The 22,057-nt window shown below is 35.8% G+C and overlaps 1 protein-coding gene and 1 non-coding gene across 6 annotated transcripts in view; one reads left to right on the forward strand and one right to left on the reverse strand.

Annotated features, from left to right (window-relative positions):
- The window catches only part of Mdga2 (MAM domain containing glycosylphosphatidylinositol anchor 2), an 864,098-nt gene that overhangs the window by 527,481 nt on the left and 314,560 nt on the right, over positions 1-22,057 (reverse strand).
- Positions 14,178-14,295, forward strand: Snora32 (small nucleolar RNA, H/ACA box 32). The gene has a single exon (XR_005486487.1). It is a non-coding gene; the product is annotated as a small nucleolar RNA SNORA32 (small nucleolar RNA).

Genomic DNA, 22,057 nt, shown 5'->3' on the forward strand with positions numbered 1-22,057 from the left:
AGAAGAGAAGGTCAAAGAAGTAAGTCATAAAGCCAAGAGTGAAACTTGGTTTCGCAATCCTTATCCTGTAGGCCAAGGCTTTATAAAATTTCTTGCCTCACTTTGAATAATACACGATAAAAGAAATGAATTTGCTTCTAATTATCATTTTCATAAATATGTGGAAGAAGTTGAGTTTGCCACGAAGGAAGTAGGAATGTAGCTTTGAATCTTCTAGGGTGGTCTTGTAGAACTAGAGTTTTAAAAAGGTTACTCATTGTCAGAGTCCGGATGTGCAGGGCCGGACGTACCTGAGGGAGAGCCAGAGATAGGACTTGCCGGACCAGCTACCAGCCCCACGGACACTGATCATCCGTAGCCACCCCCTCCCCTTCCTTCACTCCCCAGAAGAGAGTCATCCCCCTGAGTGAGATGAGCCACCCTACCCGCGCTGCTGAGCTGCTAGATAGCACATACTCCTTGCTGATGTAATTTCGCGCCGAAAGTAACTGTGCACCATTTGAATTGACCAATCATGTGTAACTGCACGAATGCCCCTAACCTCCCCTATATAAACCCCCGAGTCTGGAGGCTCGGGGCGATTCCTCTGTCTCCTGTGTGAGATACGTATCGATCCGGGATCCCGCAAATAGGGATCTCGTTAATAAAAGCTACCTCTTGCTGTTACATCAAGAATGGCTACTCGTGATTCCTGGGAGCACCCCACCCCAAGATTGGAGCGAGAGACGCGGCTCCCCGTTTAGGGGTACGCTCTTTCAGTCTCTATCATAGGGAAGGGATTGTGCGCTCAAATGCAGATGTGACTAAAGGCAGGAATATGTTCCAGGTGAACTACTGGTTTGAAAACAATAACCAGATGAAGATATTCTGAGAGATGATTAACAGTTCAGGTACTAAACAGACAGTGGTCTTTTGAGTGGGGTAAACAGCAGCTTGAACGTGTCTGGCCTGGGATTGTTTGAAAGGAGGATATTGTAGAGACAAATATTTTGTATATCTTTTGACTAAAAAACTATCTATAAAGGCTAGAGTTCTGATACAGGAAATGGCATAAAGGGAGGAAAGGTGCTGATATCATCATACTTACAATTATTGGAAACCACATTCACGTGGCAGAATAAGGGTAGGAATATGAAAAGGTACATTGATTGGGAGACCTTGAACTTGAGATATCTATCCACATGGAGGTGGGGAGAGGAGAAAACACAAGCAGCATGGAGCCCTGAGGCAACACCTCAGAGCACATGATGCCTGAGCCACTAGAAGGTGTAAATAAATATGTGACAAGTTTACCTTCATGTACTTTTTGATAACTGTTTTGGAAAAAGGTGTCACACTATTATAGGTACAGAGGGGTAAATCCTAAGCAGTGCACTCTCTCAGAAAGGCAATGTGACTGGATCTAGAGAAGAAATGAGATGCTTGGTTCTGTGATGGGCTGACCACCCCAACAGCTCAAACACAGCATCACTAAGGTTGTCTGTGTTCCTTGCATCGGCATTACTAAACTTTCACTTATCAGCCTCATGTAGACACTGCCAGGCTCTCCCTTACACTCTGCCTGTCATGTCCCTCCCAGTGGCTTTCATGATGATTTCGTTTGAGATATATCTTGAGTTGATACAGCATAATTAACTGGCACAGGGTGAAAATAACTTATCTAACAACAAAGGCAGACCCCAAGGAACAAAGACGCCATTTACATTCATTATCTAAATAAAATGACACAAAACAGGGCTGTTTGTTTGTCCCCGTAAAATAGTCTTAACACTTATTTTAATTTCAGATTGCTTTGCTAATAGATATGTAAAGCTTTCCTGGGGACTTTATGCCTGTATTGCTTCTGCATATTTATACATCAGACAATCGGATAAACTATATTTATTTCAAAATACATTAAAAAGGAATTAGATGAGGCAGAATATAATACTTCGGAATAAAACTGCCATATGTATCTAAAAAACAAACAAAAACCCAGAGCAATAGTAAAAAGCAAGAGCTATTCACAGTTGAGTTTAAAAATGGGCCTCAGCACTCTACAGCTGATTCACAGAGACATCAGAAGAGGTGCCTCCTAACATCTAGAATTAACTGAGTTGTCAGTCCCGCCCCTTCACACTCCAAAAGCCCATCATTGTTTACCACACAATCACACTGAACCCCAATTTTTCCTCTCATTTTTTTGAAAATTTCCTTCTGCCTTTTTTTCCTTGGCAGTTATCAAAAAAAATCTCATCTGTTGGATAAAAGATTCCTTTATTTCCTAAAGAGAGTAGCATTTTTAGCCTCGGCATGTGCAAAGTCAAGAATTTTTCACAATGCCATATTGTCAGGACAAATGTTTTTCCTCTCATCCTATTGTTGAAGATTGTCCAGGGTGGAACTGACTGATGGTGTTTTGTAAGAGGAACCTCTTCTTGATAATACAAAAACAAACACATTTGATGTAGTGTTTTGCTGGGCAAAGGCAAAGCCATTTGTGAATCTGGTTTATTCTTCTTTAAACACTAATTATAGTCCCAAAAATTGATTAAAGGCTATAAGCCCCTTCCACCTGCTGTCTTCGAAGCCATTCTCAGTAGTAGAGACATGAGAGATAGGTGATAACATCAAGCTGCAAATACTGTGTGGTTCTCGGCGTGTACTATCAAAGCTACAGCAAATATTTGTGATGGCTTACCACATTTTAAATAATCTAGTTCTTGGATCCTTACAAGCATCTTCTACCTATGATCTCAAAGAACACAGATTATCTCATTGTATATAACTAATACTCCTAACTTTTACCAAAGGGTTTACTATATCTTAATTTTTCATGTAACTTTGAAAAATCTATTTTTAATCAATATAGGTGAATGTATACAAGGCTTTCTTCTATCTGAGGGGTTCAGTCTAAGGCAGAGAGCAGCTAGAAAACTGTGTATTCTCTTCACCAATAATAATTAGTTAAATAAAAACCACTACTTCAGCAGCCATTTACATAGTAAAACTTGATTTTTTTTATTCCATTAGTGTACAAACTTCCCGAGAGAGTAAATGTGCATGATGCACACTTCCAATGGATTGGTAATCACTACATCAGCTCTTAGTAAAACTGTTGTAAGAGAGAAAGAACTAAAAAAGAAATGCCTTGGCCTATTTGTTTTGAAAATTCAGTCTAAATTTTTATGAGTAAAAATTAAAAAATTAAACAATAACATTTAATTTTTTTCTACATCTCTGTCCCTAAGAAATATAAAACTTCCTCAAGGTAAGTGAAAATAAAAAATGGGAGAAGAAAACCCCTATTAGTTTAGCTAAGACATGGCCAAAAGCAGATGCCAAGAGTATTTCCACAGTTCTGAATACTAAATATTCAACACATGGCTCTTTTTAGTTCTCATCCCGTCTGGAAATCTCCCAACAGGAAACTAAAACACTTCTCAAGCTGCCCCTAAGTCAAACTGTCTATTAAAATATATGTCACATGCATGCTATAGTAAGAGGAGTAAGAACTATAAGCTTGCTTTATAATGAAATGAGAGTTGACAGACTTTTCCAAAATTCTTCACTGAAATAAATATCACTTCCAACGACAGTTTTCAAATTCATTACAAGTGAAGTATCAAGAAAATCAAAGAATATAATCTCAAAGGTTGGAGTCCTCCTTCTGGCAATTCTTGAAGACTGCTCTAAACTACACAATGTTTCTTCAAATTTACAATTGTCCTCGACTGCATCACCCCTCCTCCACTCGTCTCCACTCGTCCACATCAAGCTACTGGTTAAATAATAAAACCACAGAGAAGTGACAATCCCACAATATGAAGCATTTTCAACTGTAATACTGAAGATGAATTTCAATGAGGCTTAAAGAATGGCCATAAATTAGCTCGCCTAGCACTAGATACTTTATATTCTATAGAAGTATGGTGCGTGCTGCCTTCTTTCTTTCTGTTATGTAAGTGAGTCAAGTCTAAAGTAGTTTGGCTCAAAGGGACAAGTTCATATTAGTTAGAAGACAACTAGAAAATAATCTAGCAAATATTCACTAAATGTTAATTATTATTCTTGATTGATTATTGCTTGAACCACTGTCTAATGGAATCATTTATGCAAATTTTGCACTTTTCAGGCTTCAGAATTTTTGCCAATATGGATCTGTTGGAGAAAATCTGAACTAAGTTTTTTTTTTTCGTACTTCCAAACTTCATTCAAAAATAATTGTTTAAGAATTCTATACATAGATACAGCATGTTCTGATCAAATCTGCCACTCATTCTCTCCCATCCTCCAACACCATTTCCACCAAAATTAGTGAGATCTGTTTGATTGTTTAACTAGTTTACCTAGTCCTGTCAGTATATGTCTAGGTACTTTCTCATGGACCATATTTATGAAGAAAAATGTATTTCTATCCCAGACATCAACTGACAATAGATCCTTAGCTTGGTGTAGTACTTGATGGCACTCTCCCCACCCATGCTAAAATTTGAGGAGTTTAATGTTACAGTTGTGTGCATACATATAGTCACAATCACTGTTAGTCCATGTGCTCAACTGCCATGCCTTGAGTGAAAAAAATGTTGCTATCTTCATTTATGACCTATGGTTCCTACAATATTTGTGCCTATTCATCTATGATGACCCTTGAGCCTTGGGTTAAATGGTGATACAGTGTCCAATTGGGGCTGAGCATACCACAAGCTCTTATCTCTACATAGTGACCCTACCTCAAAATTTAAATCCAGCAATTTCACTCCTCTAATACAGTCTTTCTTGCTCATAGAATTATTGCTAATATTGCACAACTTTTACATGTGAAAATATATGTTAGGTATTAATTATCTATAAACTGGAGTACATTGGCTATTATTTTTCTTAGAATATCTATAATATTGAGTAAGCATTTATTATACCTGACACAGTTCCAAGTGCTGGAGGTTTAATGATGATCAGGTAGGAAATACTTTTTGAGTCCCCACAACTTTTAACTAATGAAGACTATGAATACGGGTGGAAGATAAATGGAGAAAATAAGAATTGTGAGACAGCAAGATAATAGACGGTGATATATTCAACACAGAGATTTAATGCAATTTATGGGGGGATGAGTATAATTCATGAGAATGTGGGGAGAGATCACTATGGGACAATGGAAAGCTGCACCTGGTAGTATGAGATCTGTGAAGAATGTACACGCTGCCAGACAGCCATGCATGCATATCAATAAGGGATCACTGCATCCATGGGAATGATGCTATGGTGTTTAGAGAAAGGAATTGTTAAGTGCGTGTACTACAAGCCCTTAAAACAAATCTCTATACCCTCCATAAAAAGCTTAGAATATATTTTAAGGACAATGGATTTTTAGCAAGGCACAGTTGGAAGTTCATCTTTGAAAGCCATTTCTGAGCTTAGGTGTGGAGAAGGGCATAAGCAAGTACTAAAATAGAAACATTGTTCAGGAGGCAGATAATAATTCAGTAAGTGATAAGGGTGGTTCTTAATGAGATAGCAAGGTAGAAAATGTGCGAATGAGAGCACAAAGAGTGATAAACGCAACAAACATTTAGGTACTTTAGACAGTAGAATTTTACAAATTAAGTGCTTTAATGGCCTATAAGATGAAAAGGCATGAAGAAGGGTTAAAATTGATTAAGAATCAAATAAACAAGAATAAGACAAAGTATATGTTTTACAAATTCATGAGTTTGTATTACCCATAGTGTACTAGAGAAAACAAAAGGGAACAGTGGTTTCAGAAGACTGTGTGTTCAAATTTCAACATCTACAATTCTAATATGCTTGTAGCCCAAAGCAGAAGATGGAGATTGTGATTGGTGATAAAAATGTTGGAATCACAAACATACTGTGGAAATTAGACATGGAAATTTAATAGGTCATTGGCAAGGCACAAAGAAGAATAAAGTGTTACAGATGTTATTATTAGCAATGCCAGCATGGGTGGAATTGATAGAATATTAAAGAGTTTCTGAGAAGACTTCCTGTGCATTTTTTGTCCCTGTCTTTCCTTTGGACAGGAACAATTCTGTGTTAAAATTTTTAAGATAGGTGGATGGCCCATCCCTCAACTGGGGAGTGTGCCTATCTACTGCAGGTGGTCTTTACAGGTTCTATCCGTCCTCTGTTGGATATTTCAGCTAAAATCATCTCCAGATCCATCCCATCTAGCAATCAAACTCCAACACTATTATTGCTGATGCCAAGAAGTGATTGTTGACAGGAGCGTGGTTTGGTTGTCCCATGTGAGGTTCTGCTGCCTGCGCCTGACTAATACAGAGGCAGATACTCATAGTCAACCATCAGACTGAGCCCAGGGATTCCAATGGAAGAGCTAGAGGAAGGACTGGAGGAGTTGAAGGGAATTGCAACCCCACAGCAAGAACAATATCAACTAATCTGAACAACCAGAGCTCCCAGGGACTATACCACAAATCAAAGAGTATACATGGAAGGATCCATGGCTCCAGCTACATATGTAGCAGAGGATTGATTGTCTTATCTGCTATTAGTGGGAGGGGAGGCCCTTGATCCTGTGGAGGCTAGATCCCCCAACATAGGGTGAGGCTAGAGTGGTTAGGCAGGAACGGGTGAGTGAGTGGAGGAGCACCATCATAGAGACAAAGAGGAGGGCATGATTTGGAGGGGTGATGGAGGGAAAACCAGGAGTGGGGTTTTTTGAAATGTAAATGAATAAAATGATTAATAAAAAGAGGACTGGAACAATGAACTTGTATTGTTTTCCAGAAGCTGGAAACAGTCCATACATCCCTCAACCAAAGAATGGATACAGAAAATGTGGTTCATTTACACAATGGAATACTCAGTTATTAAAAACAAGGACATCATGAATTTTGCAGGCAAATGGATAGAAATAATAGATATCATCTTGAGCAAGGTAACCCACATCCAAAAGGATATGCATGGTGTGTTCTCAATGATAAGTGGATATTAGCCAAATAGTACAGATACACATGACACAACTCAGAAACAGAATGAAGCTTAACATGAAGGCCCAGGTATGGATACTTCGATCCCACTTAGTAGGGGGAATATTAATGGGATGCAGAGGGAGGAAGGGACCAGAGACAAAGATGGCAATGGGAGGAGGAAATGGGGACAGGATCAGGTATGGAGGCAGACAGGAGAGAAGCCCAGAGGGCCAGAAGAATGAATGAAAATATGCTTCAGTGGGGGATGGGGCAGGGGAAACTCTAGAAAGTTCCAGAGACCTGGGATGTAAGATGTTTACAGGACTCATTAGGGATGACCTTAACCAAAATGCCCAACAGCAGGGAGATTGAACCTAAAGAAACTACATAGACAAAAACCCCCGGTTGAGGTATGGGGACACCCATCCATCTTCAACATTTTTTGACCCAGGACCAAGCAACTAAACTGCCATTCCAAGGGAACACAGGGATGAACCTATGGCTCCCTTTGCATATGTAGCAGAGGATGGCATCAATGGGAGGAGAGGCCCTTGGTCCTGTCAAGGCTCAGTGCCCAAATGTCAGGGCAGAGAGTTGGGAGTGAGTGAGTGGATTGGTGGGGAAGCACCTTCATAGAACAAGGGGCGGGGGATGGAATAACAGGGAAGGAAAATCAGGATAGGAGATATCATTTAAAATCCAAATAAAACAATCCAATAACAGTTTTAAAGTAGGAAAAATAATCTAGGGCTAGGAATGTGGTTTAATTAATAAAATACCTGCCTTACAAACAAAAATTTTATCATTAACAAACCTATATTAAAAAAAGAAATGATGAAAAAAAAGAACAAAAAGAAAAAGCCAGACACAGTTGCACATAATTTTTTTGTAATGCTATAGCTGGAGAGACAGAAACAGGTATATATATCCCTGGGATGATACTTGAGCCTGAAATCTGGAACCCACAAACATGCACATTTTTGTGTGCCTGCACGCACACAAATGTGCACATGCAGAAACACACACCAGTTGTTATCTAAAGCCTGATTCTGAAGTATTGAGCAATAAAAGTGAATAAATGATAGTGTCATTTTTTAATGCGTATTTTCCCTGTGTGCAAGATCACCATTATTCTTTAAACTTCCTTCTTTTCCTGTCAGTTTGATTCTTGTTTTCTTTTGTTTGAGACAGGGTTTCTCTATGTAGCCCCAGCTATACTGTAACTGACTATGTAGACCTGAATGACCTTGAGCCTAGAGATCCACTTGTGTCTGCCTCTCAAGTGTACACTTCTATTCTTAAAAGTAGACTTTTAAGATCATTAATCCATGTAACATTCTATTAGGACACTGACAATATGAAAGGTAGGAAAGAAACAAAACTAAATTCTATGTCCTTGGCTTTCCCTCTACGAAGTAGACAAGGATATGTAGTGGCTATGTTTTTCTCTTGAAATTCAGAGTCACGGTGGAGTGACCCCTCTTACATTATGACACACTGTAGAGAGAATCACACCTTTCCCTGGCCATTTCGGTATACATCCTAACTGCAACTTCTCACAGTAGAAATGTTCTTGTTTCATTCTCTTTTACCTTCTTACATCTTGAAACTTCACAGAGAAAGGAAGTTATACTAATTACCTTGCATGAGTGGTCACATATCTGGAATTCACCAACACAGTCTTCTTTTATTGTTAAGGAACAAATCAAATTAACTACATCATTGACCTAAAAGCCTATGGTGAATTTTAAAAATGTGTTGATCCTTTAACAAGGTTTTATTAAAGGTTAACCATTTTTTGGCAGTCTATCTTTATTATATCATTAAGAGTTGTAGAATTTAATGAAAGATATATCTATATCTATATCTATATCTATATCTATATCTATATCTATATCTATATCTATATCTATATCTATATCTATATATTTCTCTCCCAAGTTCATTTTTTATTACTGGTCATCTTATACACAAATGTAAATTTTGGAAGTTTGGTGCTAGATTTGCAATGTCCACATAACTTTACACGACAGTTATAGATGTTCAAAAAATGATTAAAAACACAGCATGCATCAAATTCTATGACTTTCCTTATCCTATTGGGAAAATTGGGAAACAGATATGTAAGTAAAATATGCATGCCTACGCTAGTCTTTCTGAGAGCTCCTTCCTTTATCATATACTTTCGGAATGGTGATTTCTCTCCCAATTCTATGACAAATCACCATGTAACCTTAATGTTTGATAGCATCTTGTTCTCAAACTTGACTTTAATTTTTAATCTGTTACCAAGATTTTTGAATAAAAAATAAAACAATATATTTTCAACTCTTTCTTGCAGCTTATTATTTTCATGAAAGCAAGGATTTTCCAGTATGCTATAAACAAAAGTGACATATAGGACTTACAATCATGACCTTGTGGGAGGTAGTGGTGCTGAAGATTTTGGAAAAATCTTCTTACCTGAGGACCAAATCAGGCAGCAATGTTGAAAGCTCCTATAAACATCTTGGGTCAAAATAACATTCAGGTTTGAAGAAAGAGCCCAGATCGCAACATAATAGAGAATTCCTTAATCCTTAATGAGATCCCATAATTTTCAACATAAAAGAAATTAATAATGATGTTGTGTTTTGTCAAGGTACTCCTCTAAACCAAAACGTGTAAAAACTGGCACCTTGACCTGTCCTATACTTTGCTTGTATTTTGCTTGGTGGTATTTCATACACATCAGTTCACAGAAGCCAGATTTGCCTTTCCTAGGTAACCTTGTTGAAGGGTTATTTGAGGTATTAGAACCCTACACAACATATATTTAATATTGTTTCCATTGTTTCCTCTGAATATTTGTTTGGAATCCAATTCTAATTCTTTTCTGACCACATTCTGAAACTATTCTTGTTATTTCTGTTAAAGAATCTGCATCCCTTTAAGTAATTACCAGCTTTTCCTTGCTATATGATGAACCATAATCCTGTTTATTCCTGGTTACTTTAGGGCATCAATGCATTTCTTGGCTCCATATAAAATCAAGGTTTGCATAATTTCATTCTACTTGTCTAACAGGGGTAATGATGAGTGAAAGTAATTCAAGATATTATTGATCTATAATACCTTTCCATCATGAAGAACACACACACAGGAATTTGAAAATGATAAGAAAATAGATTAAATTATAAGTGAAAGCAATGATATTGAGGGATTATTTGAATCATGTTATGTTATATATTTAACAATATCTGCTCTAAATTAAATTCCAAATATTAATGAATTATATTATCAAAATAAAATTGCCCTTTATGGTATTGTGTTTATAAACAATCATACAGGAGACAATATGAATAATAAATTTTAAGAATAAATTCTCATCTAAAATCACACTGAAAGAATATGTCTTTGAAGCAGGGATTGATATATAACCCTATTATAGTGATTTTCAATTTCGGTAGCTTTCACCTTTTTCATGGCTTGAATATGCTTGGCACAGGGAATGGCATCTTTTGGAGGTGTAGCATTGTTGGAGTAGGTGTGTCACTGTGGGTGTGGGCTTTAAGACCCTTTAAGCTTTAAGCTGCCTAGGTCAGTATTCTACCAGCAGCCTTCAGATGAAGATGTAGAACTCTCAGCTTGTCCTGCACCATTCCTGCTTGGACACTGCCATTTTCCTGCCTTGATGATGGACTGTACTTCTGAACCTGTAGGCCAGCCCCAATTAAATGTTGTCCTTTATAAGACTTGCATTGGTCATGGAGTCTGTTCGCAGCACTAAAGCCTAAATAGACAACATTCATAGGTATTTTGGGTGAATGGATACAGAGAGGATAATTTTATTCATCTAAGATTTAACAGAAGCCAACAGACTGCTGGGTGTTTGCGAAGAAAAGTGCTCTTCTGTGAATATGGATTATTATCATGGGACTAAGTATTTGTTTCATTTTCGTGACAAGCACCGAACTGACAGAAACAATAAATATCTTTCACTTCATTTATAGTTTTAATCTTATTTAGCAAATTGTAATGTGAAGGACAGAGATTCCCTGACTCTAAAATTGCTACTTTTCTTTGTGAATTCAGAGTAAGGTTTTGTTAGATGTGATAGAAGCTCTAAAAAATCATCCTCCTAGATTCATAAGACAGCCTGCTGTGCACATCTGATCTACATTACTGAAAACACAACCCTAGATTGACTATGCCAGTCTCTAATAGGTCTCATGTTAATACCTAGAAAATAAGATAATCATCCTTTTAATTATCATGAATTGCTAACTGAGTTATAATAAACATATTTCATAAATCATTTCAAAAATAAGGAAAAACACTCAGAAAACTTGAAGATACAAAGTGTTAATATAATTAGTAAGGTCTCTCGATGTCTTCAGCTACTCATGAAAGGCCTTAAAGATATATGTACATTACAGGTAAAATTGCATAGATACTTATGTACATATATAAAGCTGAATGACATATAATAAAAAAGCATTATAAGAAAATATAGTTTTCCAGTTTCTCATAGTTTTGAGACCTTCCTATTTAAAGATAAGTAGGTATTATCTGTAATATTTATGAAATGTACAGCACAATATCAGACAGATGATTTTAAACATGAATATTGCATATTATTATATTTAGTATTGCCTCTGTCATAAGGATATTGCCGGAAAAATGGTAATTATAAATTTTCTTTGCAAATTAATAACTTTTGGAAAAGATACCTTTTTCTATTTATGGTTGAAAAGCATTTACATAGGCATCTTTGTTTTGACAGTGGTATTGGGTATATCAAGTGTTCTCCGAGAAATGGTTATTCATATAGCAAAAGTCACATAGATAAAATTGGTTGAACTATGACCTCAAGATTCAGAGTAAAGCCCTAATCATCAGTACCTCACAAAATGAGTATACCTGGCAAAAAGGAGTAAGGTTATTTAAATTAGGATGATTCTCTTACATGAGTCTATCACCTTTATAAGGAAACAAGTAGAAAAATCTAAGCAAAACACGGGCAAATGAAGACATTGAAATAGGAAATATCTTCCAAAGAGACAAATTTATGACCAGATGTGCTCATAGTTTAATTCTGTCCAAAATCAAAGAAATATTAATATCAGCCCTCTTAAATTCTTCTAAGAAGAGGCATATTAAAGAAGTATTTTAAAGAAGTAGGAACACCATGTAGCCACCAGAACATATCCAGAGCTTGGGCAAGGCCTCCAGTTGGGAAATGGGGCCACGCTCATCACCAAATTTTTAACCCAGAATTGCTCCTGTCTAAAGGAAATACAGAGACAAGGTGTGGGGCATAGAATGAAGGAAAGGTCATCCAGAGACTGCCCCACCTGGGAATCCTTCTCATATACAGACACCAAACCCAGACACTATTGTGGATGCCAAGAAGTGCTTGACCGTAGCCTGATAATAGCTGTCTCCTGAGAGGCTTTGATGGAGCCTGACAAATACAGAGGTGGATGCTTGCAGCCAACCATTGGGCTGAGAACAGGATCCCCATTGAAGGAGTTAGAGGAAGGACTGAAGGAGATGAAGGATTCGTAATCCCATAGGAAGAACAATAATCAAGCAACCAGATCCCCCACCCCCAAAAGAGCTCCCAGGGACTAAACCACCAATAAAAAGTATTCATAGGGAAACCCATGGCTCCAGCTGCATATGTAGCAGAAGATGACCTTGTCTGGCATCAATGGGAAGAGAGGTCCTTTGTCCTGTGAAGACTCGATGCCCCAGTGTAGGGGAATACCAGGGCGGGAAGATGAGAATGGATGTGTTGGGGAACACCCTCATAGAAACAGGGAGGGAATATGGGAGGGATAGGGGGTTTGCAGAGTGGAAACTGGGAAAGGGGATAATATTTTAAATGTAAATAAATAAAATGTCCAATAAAAAAAGAAGTAGAAGAAGTAAGAACACTTCCAAGCTCATTTTGTCAGGTCAGCATCATCTGATGTCACACCCAACATTGATAGAGAAAAGAAATCTACAACCCATTGCCCTGATTATCAAAGATGCCCAAATTCTCAACTACATACTAGCAAACTAAATTGCACAACAAATCAAAAATTGAACTCATCCTATAGTGAAAGCCATATGCATGGCAATGTTGTATATGGTATGAATGATGAGAGAAGTAAGAACTAATATCATCTTTATAAATATATTTGACTAGAATCAACAGCTTATTATTATTATTATTGTTATTATTATTATTATTATTATTATTATTATTATTATTATTATTAAAAAATCTCCACAAATTAAGGGAGAGGGGGATTTTCTTCAAAATAACAAAGGAAATTTGCAAAAAGCCCACACATATAACTGTTTGCAAAACCAAAAAGTACTTGATATTAAATACAATTCAAGAAGGTTAATTCTTCTCACCTTCGTTCAGCATCAAACTCACAACACTAGCAAGAATAATAACAAAGATGGTAAAGGGGTCCCAAATCATAGAGATTGAAGGGAGTGTGTGAATACTTAGTGTAGGAATTATGATCAACTTATAAAATATTAAAGAGACCTTCAAAAGTTAGAAGATCTGAATTTAGAACCATTTGGAGGATAAAAGACAGGCATACAACCATCAGTTAACACTGCTTTATGTGAGTGATTTATTTGAAGAGAAATCAAGACAATCATTAATTCCTGATTTAATTATAATGAATAAAATAGGTTTTAATACATTTTAACAAGGAATAAAAGTTGTGAAGTGAAAACTGTAAGACATTGATGAATGAAACCAAAGAAGACACAAATAAGTGGAAAGTTATTAATTACTCAGTGATCAAAATTGTCATTTTTAAACTGCCCATGCCAAAAAAAAGAAAAATGCAGATTTCTTGCAATGTCATTCACAATTCTAGTGACAGTTTCCATAAAAAAAATCTTCTGTCTAAAACAATTAACAGGGGCTGGAGAGATGGCTCAATGGTTAAGAGCACCAACTACTTTTTCAGAAGTACTGAGTTCAATTCCCAGCATCCACATGGTGGCTTGCAACCATCTGTAATGGGACCTGATGCCCTTTCCTGCTGTGTCTGAAGGCAGCAACAGTGTACTCATATACATAAAATAAATAAATCTTAAAAATAAAGTAAAATAATTAATAGGCTGCCTTAAGAGACAGCAAGTAGCTAATCTTACCTTGAGAAAAAAATATCTAGGTATAATGTTTACTAATTTTAAATTATCTCACAAGAAACCATAGTACTGTAACAAAAACAGAAATATAGGTCCCATCGTAGAATAAGAAAGGTTTCTCATTTGCTGTGGACATGACCATAAAGAAAAATTCTCATTAGGTTTTCCATATGCTACTTGGATAGCAGTTAACCTGTTGGGAACATTTTTTGAGAAAAGTTTTATCCAGCTGTTACTTTATATGTAGATGGTTCTAGAGTGCTCATCCAATTACTCCCATGTTCTTATTATGCAGGGCTGAAAGCACAGCTGGATGACCTTGAGAAAGGGCTATTTTCAGACGGCCTGGATGGACAGCAAAGAAATCAAACCAACCCCTTAAGTAAAAATTTATTGACAATAAATAATTTTATACATTAAAAAAAGAACCCTTAACACAGAAAAAAAAGCATGGAAACATATCCAAGTATTTATGGCTAACGGATTTTTAATAAAGTTACCTAAATACATATTCCTGGCCTTCAGCAAATGTTGCTGGAACCACTATCTACATTCCAAGGAATACTCTCTCTCTCTCTCTCTCTCTCTCTCTCTCTCTCTCTCTCTCTCACACACACACATGCAAACACACACACATATAAGCACATTATATCATATATACACACATATACACATATTAAATATATGTACATATATATGCATGGCATAGATCTGGTAATGGATATCTAGGTACACAGATATTATATATTTAAATACCTAAGAACTCAATGCAGTAGCAAAGAACTAGTAAAGTCTTTACTTTGTTAACAAGAAAAATGTATTGCTAATAAGCGATAAAACAGGTATTTAACATCTCTATTAGATAAACTAATTAAGGTTAAATTAGAGATATCCTCATGTTGATAAGTGTGGCTATGACAAGAATTGAGATACACCAGAGAAAAGAAGCATGGGCATATAGTTGGTGTGGATTCACACTGGCCCAGTGATGGTGGAGAACTATTTAAATACTTTGTTTGAAATAGGTCTATGATATAATCCAGGCATTTTTTATAGGTTACGGACATAAGAAATGAAATTAACATCTTACAGAAAAATTTAGATACAAATTTTGGCTACAGCACTACTCAAAACAGTGTAGATGTGGAAACATTTTCAGTGTCAATGAAATGATAAAAACATAAACTCTGAGACAGATGCAACCCATCTCTTAAATATAATGAATTCTACCATTATTGTAATAAAGGATGAATGCATAAGATATTATACAAAGTTGGATAAAGAAGGCACTGAAAGAAAAAATTGCAAGTGACTGTGAACAGAGTAAAATGGTGACTACCAGGGGTGGTATGGAAAAAATAACTCTCAGTCAGAAGTAAAGAGATGGAACCACAGAAAATGGTAGTACATCTAGCAGTCAAAGAACACGAGGATTATAATAACAGGTTTGCACTGTATAATGCAAATCTGCTAAAATTCAAATTTAAGCAATATTTAATCAAAAAATAACTATGTGCATTTCTCTAGTCGTTTGTACATGACTATTTATGTCAAAGCATCATATTGCATACTTTAAATATACAGTTATTAAAGAAAGGTAATTAGGATGTGCAAAATTTTCCCAAGGGTTAAATACACAAATTGCTACCACATAAGGATGAATTAAGTGGTTAATCCACTGGAAGCCAAGAAGGAAGGTATGATTTACTCTGCGAGCACCTTCATCCTGGAGTCAATGATGGGGAAAAGATGTGCTTGTGTATTAACACAGCCCTAGACAATCTAATCCACTACTCACTGAGTAATAAAAAACTTTATGGTCCTACCAACATACTGTCCTCACTGTCCTTAAATACGTGGGAATGATTTTATCTTTCCAAATGCTGTTCTGTTGAGCTCTAATTTGACTTCTTTTACTTTGCTCAGAATTCTTAATTCTATGGAAAAAAATAAAAGAAAATATTTACTGGTCTTCATATAACATCAGAATTCTTCAAATATTCTTCAAATATATGCATCAATTCACACAAGGTAGGTAAACTGCAGTGAAGTTTAACTCAAAAAAAGGGTAATATGATTGTTAAAAGAATCCTAGAAACTGAACTCCAGAGGTTAAGTTGAATAGAATAAAACAAAGCAAACTAACAAAAATAAAGAGAAGGAAAGGAAAAAATCCTGTGTGCAAGAAGGTCCCTGCGACTAGGTGAACTGTCTTGCTGCCCAATCATCCTGCTTACTTTAAGATGGACATTTTTTTTGGAAAGATGGTTCTTGGAAAAAGAACTCACTGTGCAAGAATGAGGACCAGAGTTTCAATATACTGGACCAGTGCAAATGCCAAGCAGGCATAGATCCTGTGCCAGCACTCATGAGACAGATTCCTGGTGCTGGATGGCAACTAGACTAGTGGAAATTGGTGAGTTTCCTTAGAGCTCTGGCCTTGACAATGAGAGTGGAGAGACACAGAGGAAGACACCATAGGTGAGCATTCTAAAACATGGATTACATCATTGCTGAATCGCAAAAGGAGAAGTGTGGCATCTCCAAGCCTTTTGAAATTCTTTCTATCTTTTCTGTACCAAAAGGAAAGTTTCCTTTTCTATATTACTATACTTTTATAAAAGGAACAAACTTTAAAATAATAAAGGCCAAATAATTTTGAAGATGTTATATATATATATATATAAATGTAAACAGACTTCCACTTTCAATTAATTAATTATTTCTTATACAGTGTTCATTAGCAAATAAAAAAATCTGCTACACTATGTTCTATGCAAGTTGAAAAATCGAGATTATGAATTGTTAATTGTGATTAATTTTATTCATTTATTTTTGTAACAATTACATTTATTTTTGATTTCATCAATCTTAGAGATTTTTCAATTTTGCAATTTTTTTCTAAATTATTACTTGAAAATTTTGGTTAAAATTGCATGAAGCAAAACTAATAAATTATTAGGTCTTTCCACATTCTCAAACAATGATTCTTTTCCCTGCTTTGAGATGTCTTATAGGTTTGAAGTTTTACTTGCTGTTACTGTATACAAAATGAAGTTTTCTTACAATAGGCATTATTTTATTTTATATATCTTAAATTATTGAAAATAAGTGCACTGAATACAGTAGTGTTAAGGCATTAAACCTTTTGAAGAAAATCTTAATTTTTTTCATGAGTACTTAGATTAAGAAAAATGTGACAATTTTATTTTTACTGAATATTTTCATTGTATTACAAATTAATAAAGCTTTATAATTATATGTATCTTTCTTTAAGATTATTGTTTTATAGAGAGTGGGTTAGAGAGAATTGAGGGATTGTTTCTGGAAAGTTGTATGTATATTAATACTATGGCAATTCTACCATATTCTTCGTTTGCTTTGCAATTCTTATGTATAGACTATAAACATAAATGTTCAATTATTTCTGAAAAAACAGAGGTAAGCTTATGGAAGTTCAATGTTAAAGAAAAGAAATGAAAAGTTATCCATACCAAATCACATGTTAATAAAGAGATACATTTGAAGTAGAATCTTGCCACTTCTAAGTGTTTGACTTCATCTCTTTATTTGAAACGATAAGTCTAGTGTTTCTTTTTTTTAATTTTATTAATTCCGGTTTTACAATATGCATGAATCATCTTCAAAGGCTAGGTACACAGGTAATTCTTCAATACTGAAATACTAATTTGCTAATCATGAATTATATTGCTTGTTAGAGCGCAGTTCTAGTGAATGACAACCAAATGAGGTCCTTTCACTAAAGCAAATTCACATAATTAACATGATTGACGCTAATCTGTCCCACACAAAGCTTCACTGTGGGAATTGGACCTCTAGAAGAATGTCATACTGCTATTCAAAGTTGGGTCTTAAAGTTCATTTTCTTATATAAACAATATGAGAAAAGTTGCCTAGCAGAGTCAAGATGGATTATTCAGATTTTTAAGTAATGTATAGTTTCATGCCTTCATTTAAGATGAAGTTAGTTATGATGTTTTCATGACATGATATGCAAAAATTTCAAGAAACAGCTTAAGTCAATTTAAAGGAAGCCTGTATATATAAAATAAAAGTCCTTTGTGAGGGAATTTATAGTTTGAATTGGATCCGCTTTAAATAATTGCTCAAGTACACTGTAGAAAGAGGACAAAGCTTGGGTCCTTTCACTGTCTGGATTAGAAGAGGCATGTGCCTTTTTGAACGCATTCGGACGGTGTTCATCAAATGCTCAACCTCGACTTTATCGTCTCTTAAGATTCCAGATGGCAACGGTAGCTTGCCTTGTGCACAGCTGTTATGGTGAAGACACCTCTTCCGTAAGAGAGTGTATCTCTTCACTGTGTGGAACACAGAAGTTTGGTAGCACTTGCGTAGAAAGAAACATTAAGGCATGAGAATCTGGCAGCACAATGATTAAAATTTTAATAGTAGCTCGGTTATTAAGGCCACCATTGGATGGCAGAACCTCAAAGATTTAGAAAGCTCATAAACATTGTTTAACATTTTTAGAAACTGATAAGAAACCGTGCTATAGCCTTTTCTTTCTTGTTTTCCTCCAATATAGCCAGAGTAAGGCAGTGACTTCTAAACACTAAATGATGGCTGCTCCTTTCCTAGGAGAAATACAGCAGCAGATTTAAAGAGAAAAGGCAGAAGGAGGGACCTTTATAGTCAGTACTAACCTCTATTTTGCATAACACATTGCCTTACTAGACCAATAAAAGAATGTCCCCCTCCCTCTGTTTACAAATATTTATAGTCATAGTGTGCCACCAGAGCTTAATTTGATGCCATGCCAAGGAAAGTCATTCTTTTAATCTTTCCTCATAAATCAATACTACTAAGTCTTTCATCATTTTTTGTGGCTTTTCTCGGAAGCTCTTTTAATTTATCTAAATCTTTTTTTAGAGCTGAGGTGCCAAGAACTCAATCATACAGGCAATCTCAATAACCATGCATGAAGGGAAAAATAAAAAGGGTAGAATCCAGCTCAAGCCACGGTAAGAACTCAGACTTCTGCCGGGGCAGTTCTTATTATAAGGTCTCTTCTTTCCAAAGCCTAGGATCATGTGGAGAATCTTTTACAAAGCAATTGGAAGAGAGTCAGGACAATTACTAAACTACTACTGGACTGGAGAGTCTTAAAACACCAGTTCTCCATTTCTGGTTACACCGTGTTATCTGTTCTACAAAACACAAGAGGTATAAAAAAATCTTGAAGTATGTATGTACAAGAACATCTGATTCAGATATCCCTCAACAGTCCATGCAAAAAAAAGAATGTTTTCTTGAGGTTTCTACAGAAATGACAATTCCTTGAGCCTCTTTGGATTTGTCCCTAGTAAAACAGTTCTTCCTTGTCCTTTATTGTGATGGCACCAAGAACAGTCTATTGATCTTCCCTAGGATCTTTTCTTAATCTGGTTGGCTTCATTGTGAATCTATACTTCAGTCAATGCTCTCCTTTGTAAGAAACCAGAGAATGTAACCTTCTAAATTAAAACATATGTTGTTTTTGTTTTCAGTAATATGGAAATATTTCATGTGTCTCAATTGTCATTATAAAGTCCAAATTCAGTATAGTTTTTCGTAATTTTTATAGCATTGATGGATTTTGCTTTAAGGAACAGATAACATTTTGGAAGTAATGTTTAAAATTCTGGAGATGTAGCTCAGTAGGAAAATGCAGGTCATCACATGTGGAGCTGGGCCTTTGATCCTCAGCGGGAAAGAGAGTTCGAAATACTCTTTTCAGTGTCTCCATCCATCCTCAGACTGCAGCATGTCTGAGGGGGTCAGGATTGATGAGTAAAGTTCAACAAAATTTGTTACAATACAATGTTTTGCTTGACTTTGGTCCACTAGTTTTCCTTATAACTGAAAAAAGTCATTATTTGTATAAAATGAACAGAGTCTTAATATACATTATTAAAAGTGTTACAGATTATGTATGTGTAGTTTGCCTATACTGTCAATCAAATAAGAATACATCAGCTATTTAAGAATGCAGAACTTTTTAGCCTATCTCTGTTCACATTTTCAGGGAAAATCAAATATGATGAAGCTGTCTTGTTTTGTGCTCTAGTAATCAGTTTAAAATAAAAACCAGTGGGGAAGAATGTAAAAGCTAAAGAACACAGTTATCTAAGAACATTGTCAGATTATGTCTCCTAAATCCATTAAGTCTCACCAGCATGACGTAACCTAACAGGAAAGACACCTAGAGGCTTGCTAATATAGCAGGGTATAGTTTTTGAGTTTCCAATTCTAGATAAAGGGACAAGAACGTGTGTATGCATGCGTGCGTGTGTGCATGTGTGTGTGTGTGTGTGTGTGTGTGTATTTGTAAAACAACTTCAAAACAGAAGCCATGAATGAAAGCAAGGGATGGATACATATAAGAGGCTGAAGAGGAGAAAGGAAAAGAGGAAATAATATAATTTCAAACTTAAAATAACAATAAAACGACTCACAATGACATACTGTTTTTACCCATAAGTCAGTGCCTTGCTCAGTCTCCATCAGACAAACATTTTCTTGCAGTAGATGGGAATTAACATAGAGACTATAAGTGTATAATATACAGAAAGTGAGGACCTTTGGAATACTCAGTTCTAAATGAATGTCTTCATCAAGCCCCTCCTCTCAGGGCTCATGGATTGAAGTGGAAGAGGACAGAGATATTGTTAGAGCCAGGGATAATGAGAGTTCAAGAAAACGTTGTCTTCCAGAAACAATAGGTCTGAGGCACACAGGAACTCACAGACTGTGGAGGCCTGCACAGATTTATTGAAGTTCAAGCCACGTCCTAGCACTAGGCTGAATTAGTGGAAACAAATCCCACCCCAACCAAGAAGCTATTGACAATTGATATCTGCTGTCAAAGGTAAAATTGTTTTTTCCCCCCAATGGAGTGCCAATGGGCATACAAATATGCTGCAGGGTGGACCCCATGTCCAGGAGCATTTAGGCAACACAAAGGGTATTTTTGCTGACCTTTTCTTTCATTTTATGTCAGTTGGGCATTTATTGCCTTCTCTGTCTTTTAATTGTTTGCCTTTCTGTTTTTGAGTTTTGCATTACTTTGCATGCATTTCCTGTTTTGTCTTAGAATCTATGTATGTATGTATGTATGTATGTATGTATGTATGTATGTATGTATGTATGTATACTAAGAGAATAAAGTTGTGTATGTAGGGAAGGGAGGTAGAGGAAAATTAGGGGGAGAAGAAAATATAATCAAAATACATTGTATGAAAAATACAAAATAGGGAAGATGTAAGGGTGTGATACTAGCAAAATAATTCACATTTATATTATGTTGTGGAAACATCTGATGTATGATTTTACCTTTTCTCTCTTCATATCATTGTTTTTAAAATTGTGTTTGTACAAGTATATACCACTAACATATAATTCTGTAAAGAAATATTTAGTCTTACAAAGCATCTTAGATTCAGATATAACATTTTAGAATTTTCAAGATCATCTAAATCTTTCCTGTAAGTCTGTACATCTAAATGGATCTGTCTTTGTTTCCACCATACAGAAGAAAGGAATCAAATGAGTTTATGTCACTTAAATGTGCACAGATTACTATAATAAACTTTTCATGATATTCCAGGAATTCATTTCAAAGGGCTATTCTGTGTTTGGCAACCCAGTGATATTTCTTAACTGTGAACAACACCATCCAAAATAAATTTATGGAAAGAAAGCCCATACATTTTGGAGACTTTTATGGCAAAGACATTTTTAGCAAATATAGTATTTCTCTTTTCCAGCATATAAGCACAAAATGAGCAAGATTAAACTGACTCAACAATTGCAAACACATGTTTCCTCACCTGGTAGTCCCTTTGAAATTCATCTTTCTCTGCTCTTGTTAATTCTCTCACTTGCCCATGGTCCTGAATGGCCTGCCTTCAAATTTATTACTCTTATTACTCTTATTACTCATTATAATA

This window comes from Rattus norvegicus, chromosome 6 (assembly GCF_036323735.1).
Source record: "Rattus norvegicus strain BN/NHsdMcwi chromosome 6, GRCr8, whole genome shotgun sequence".
Taxonomy (NCBI): Eukaryota; Metazoa; Chordata; class Mammalia; order Rodentia; family Muridae; genus Rattus; species Rattus norvegicus.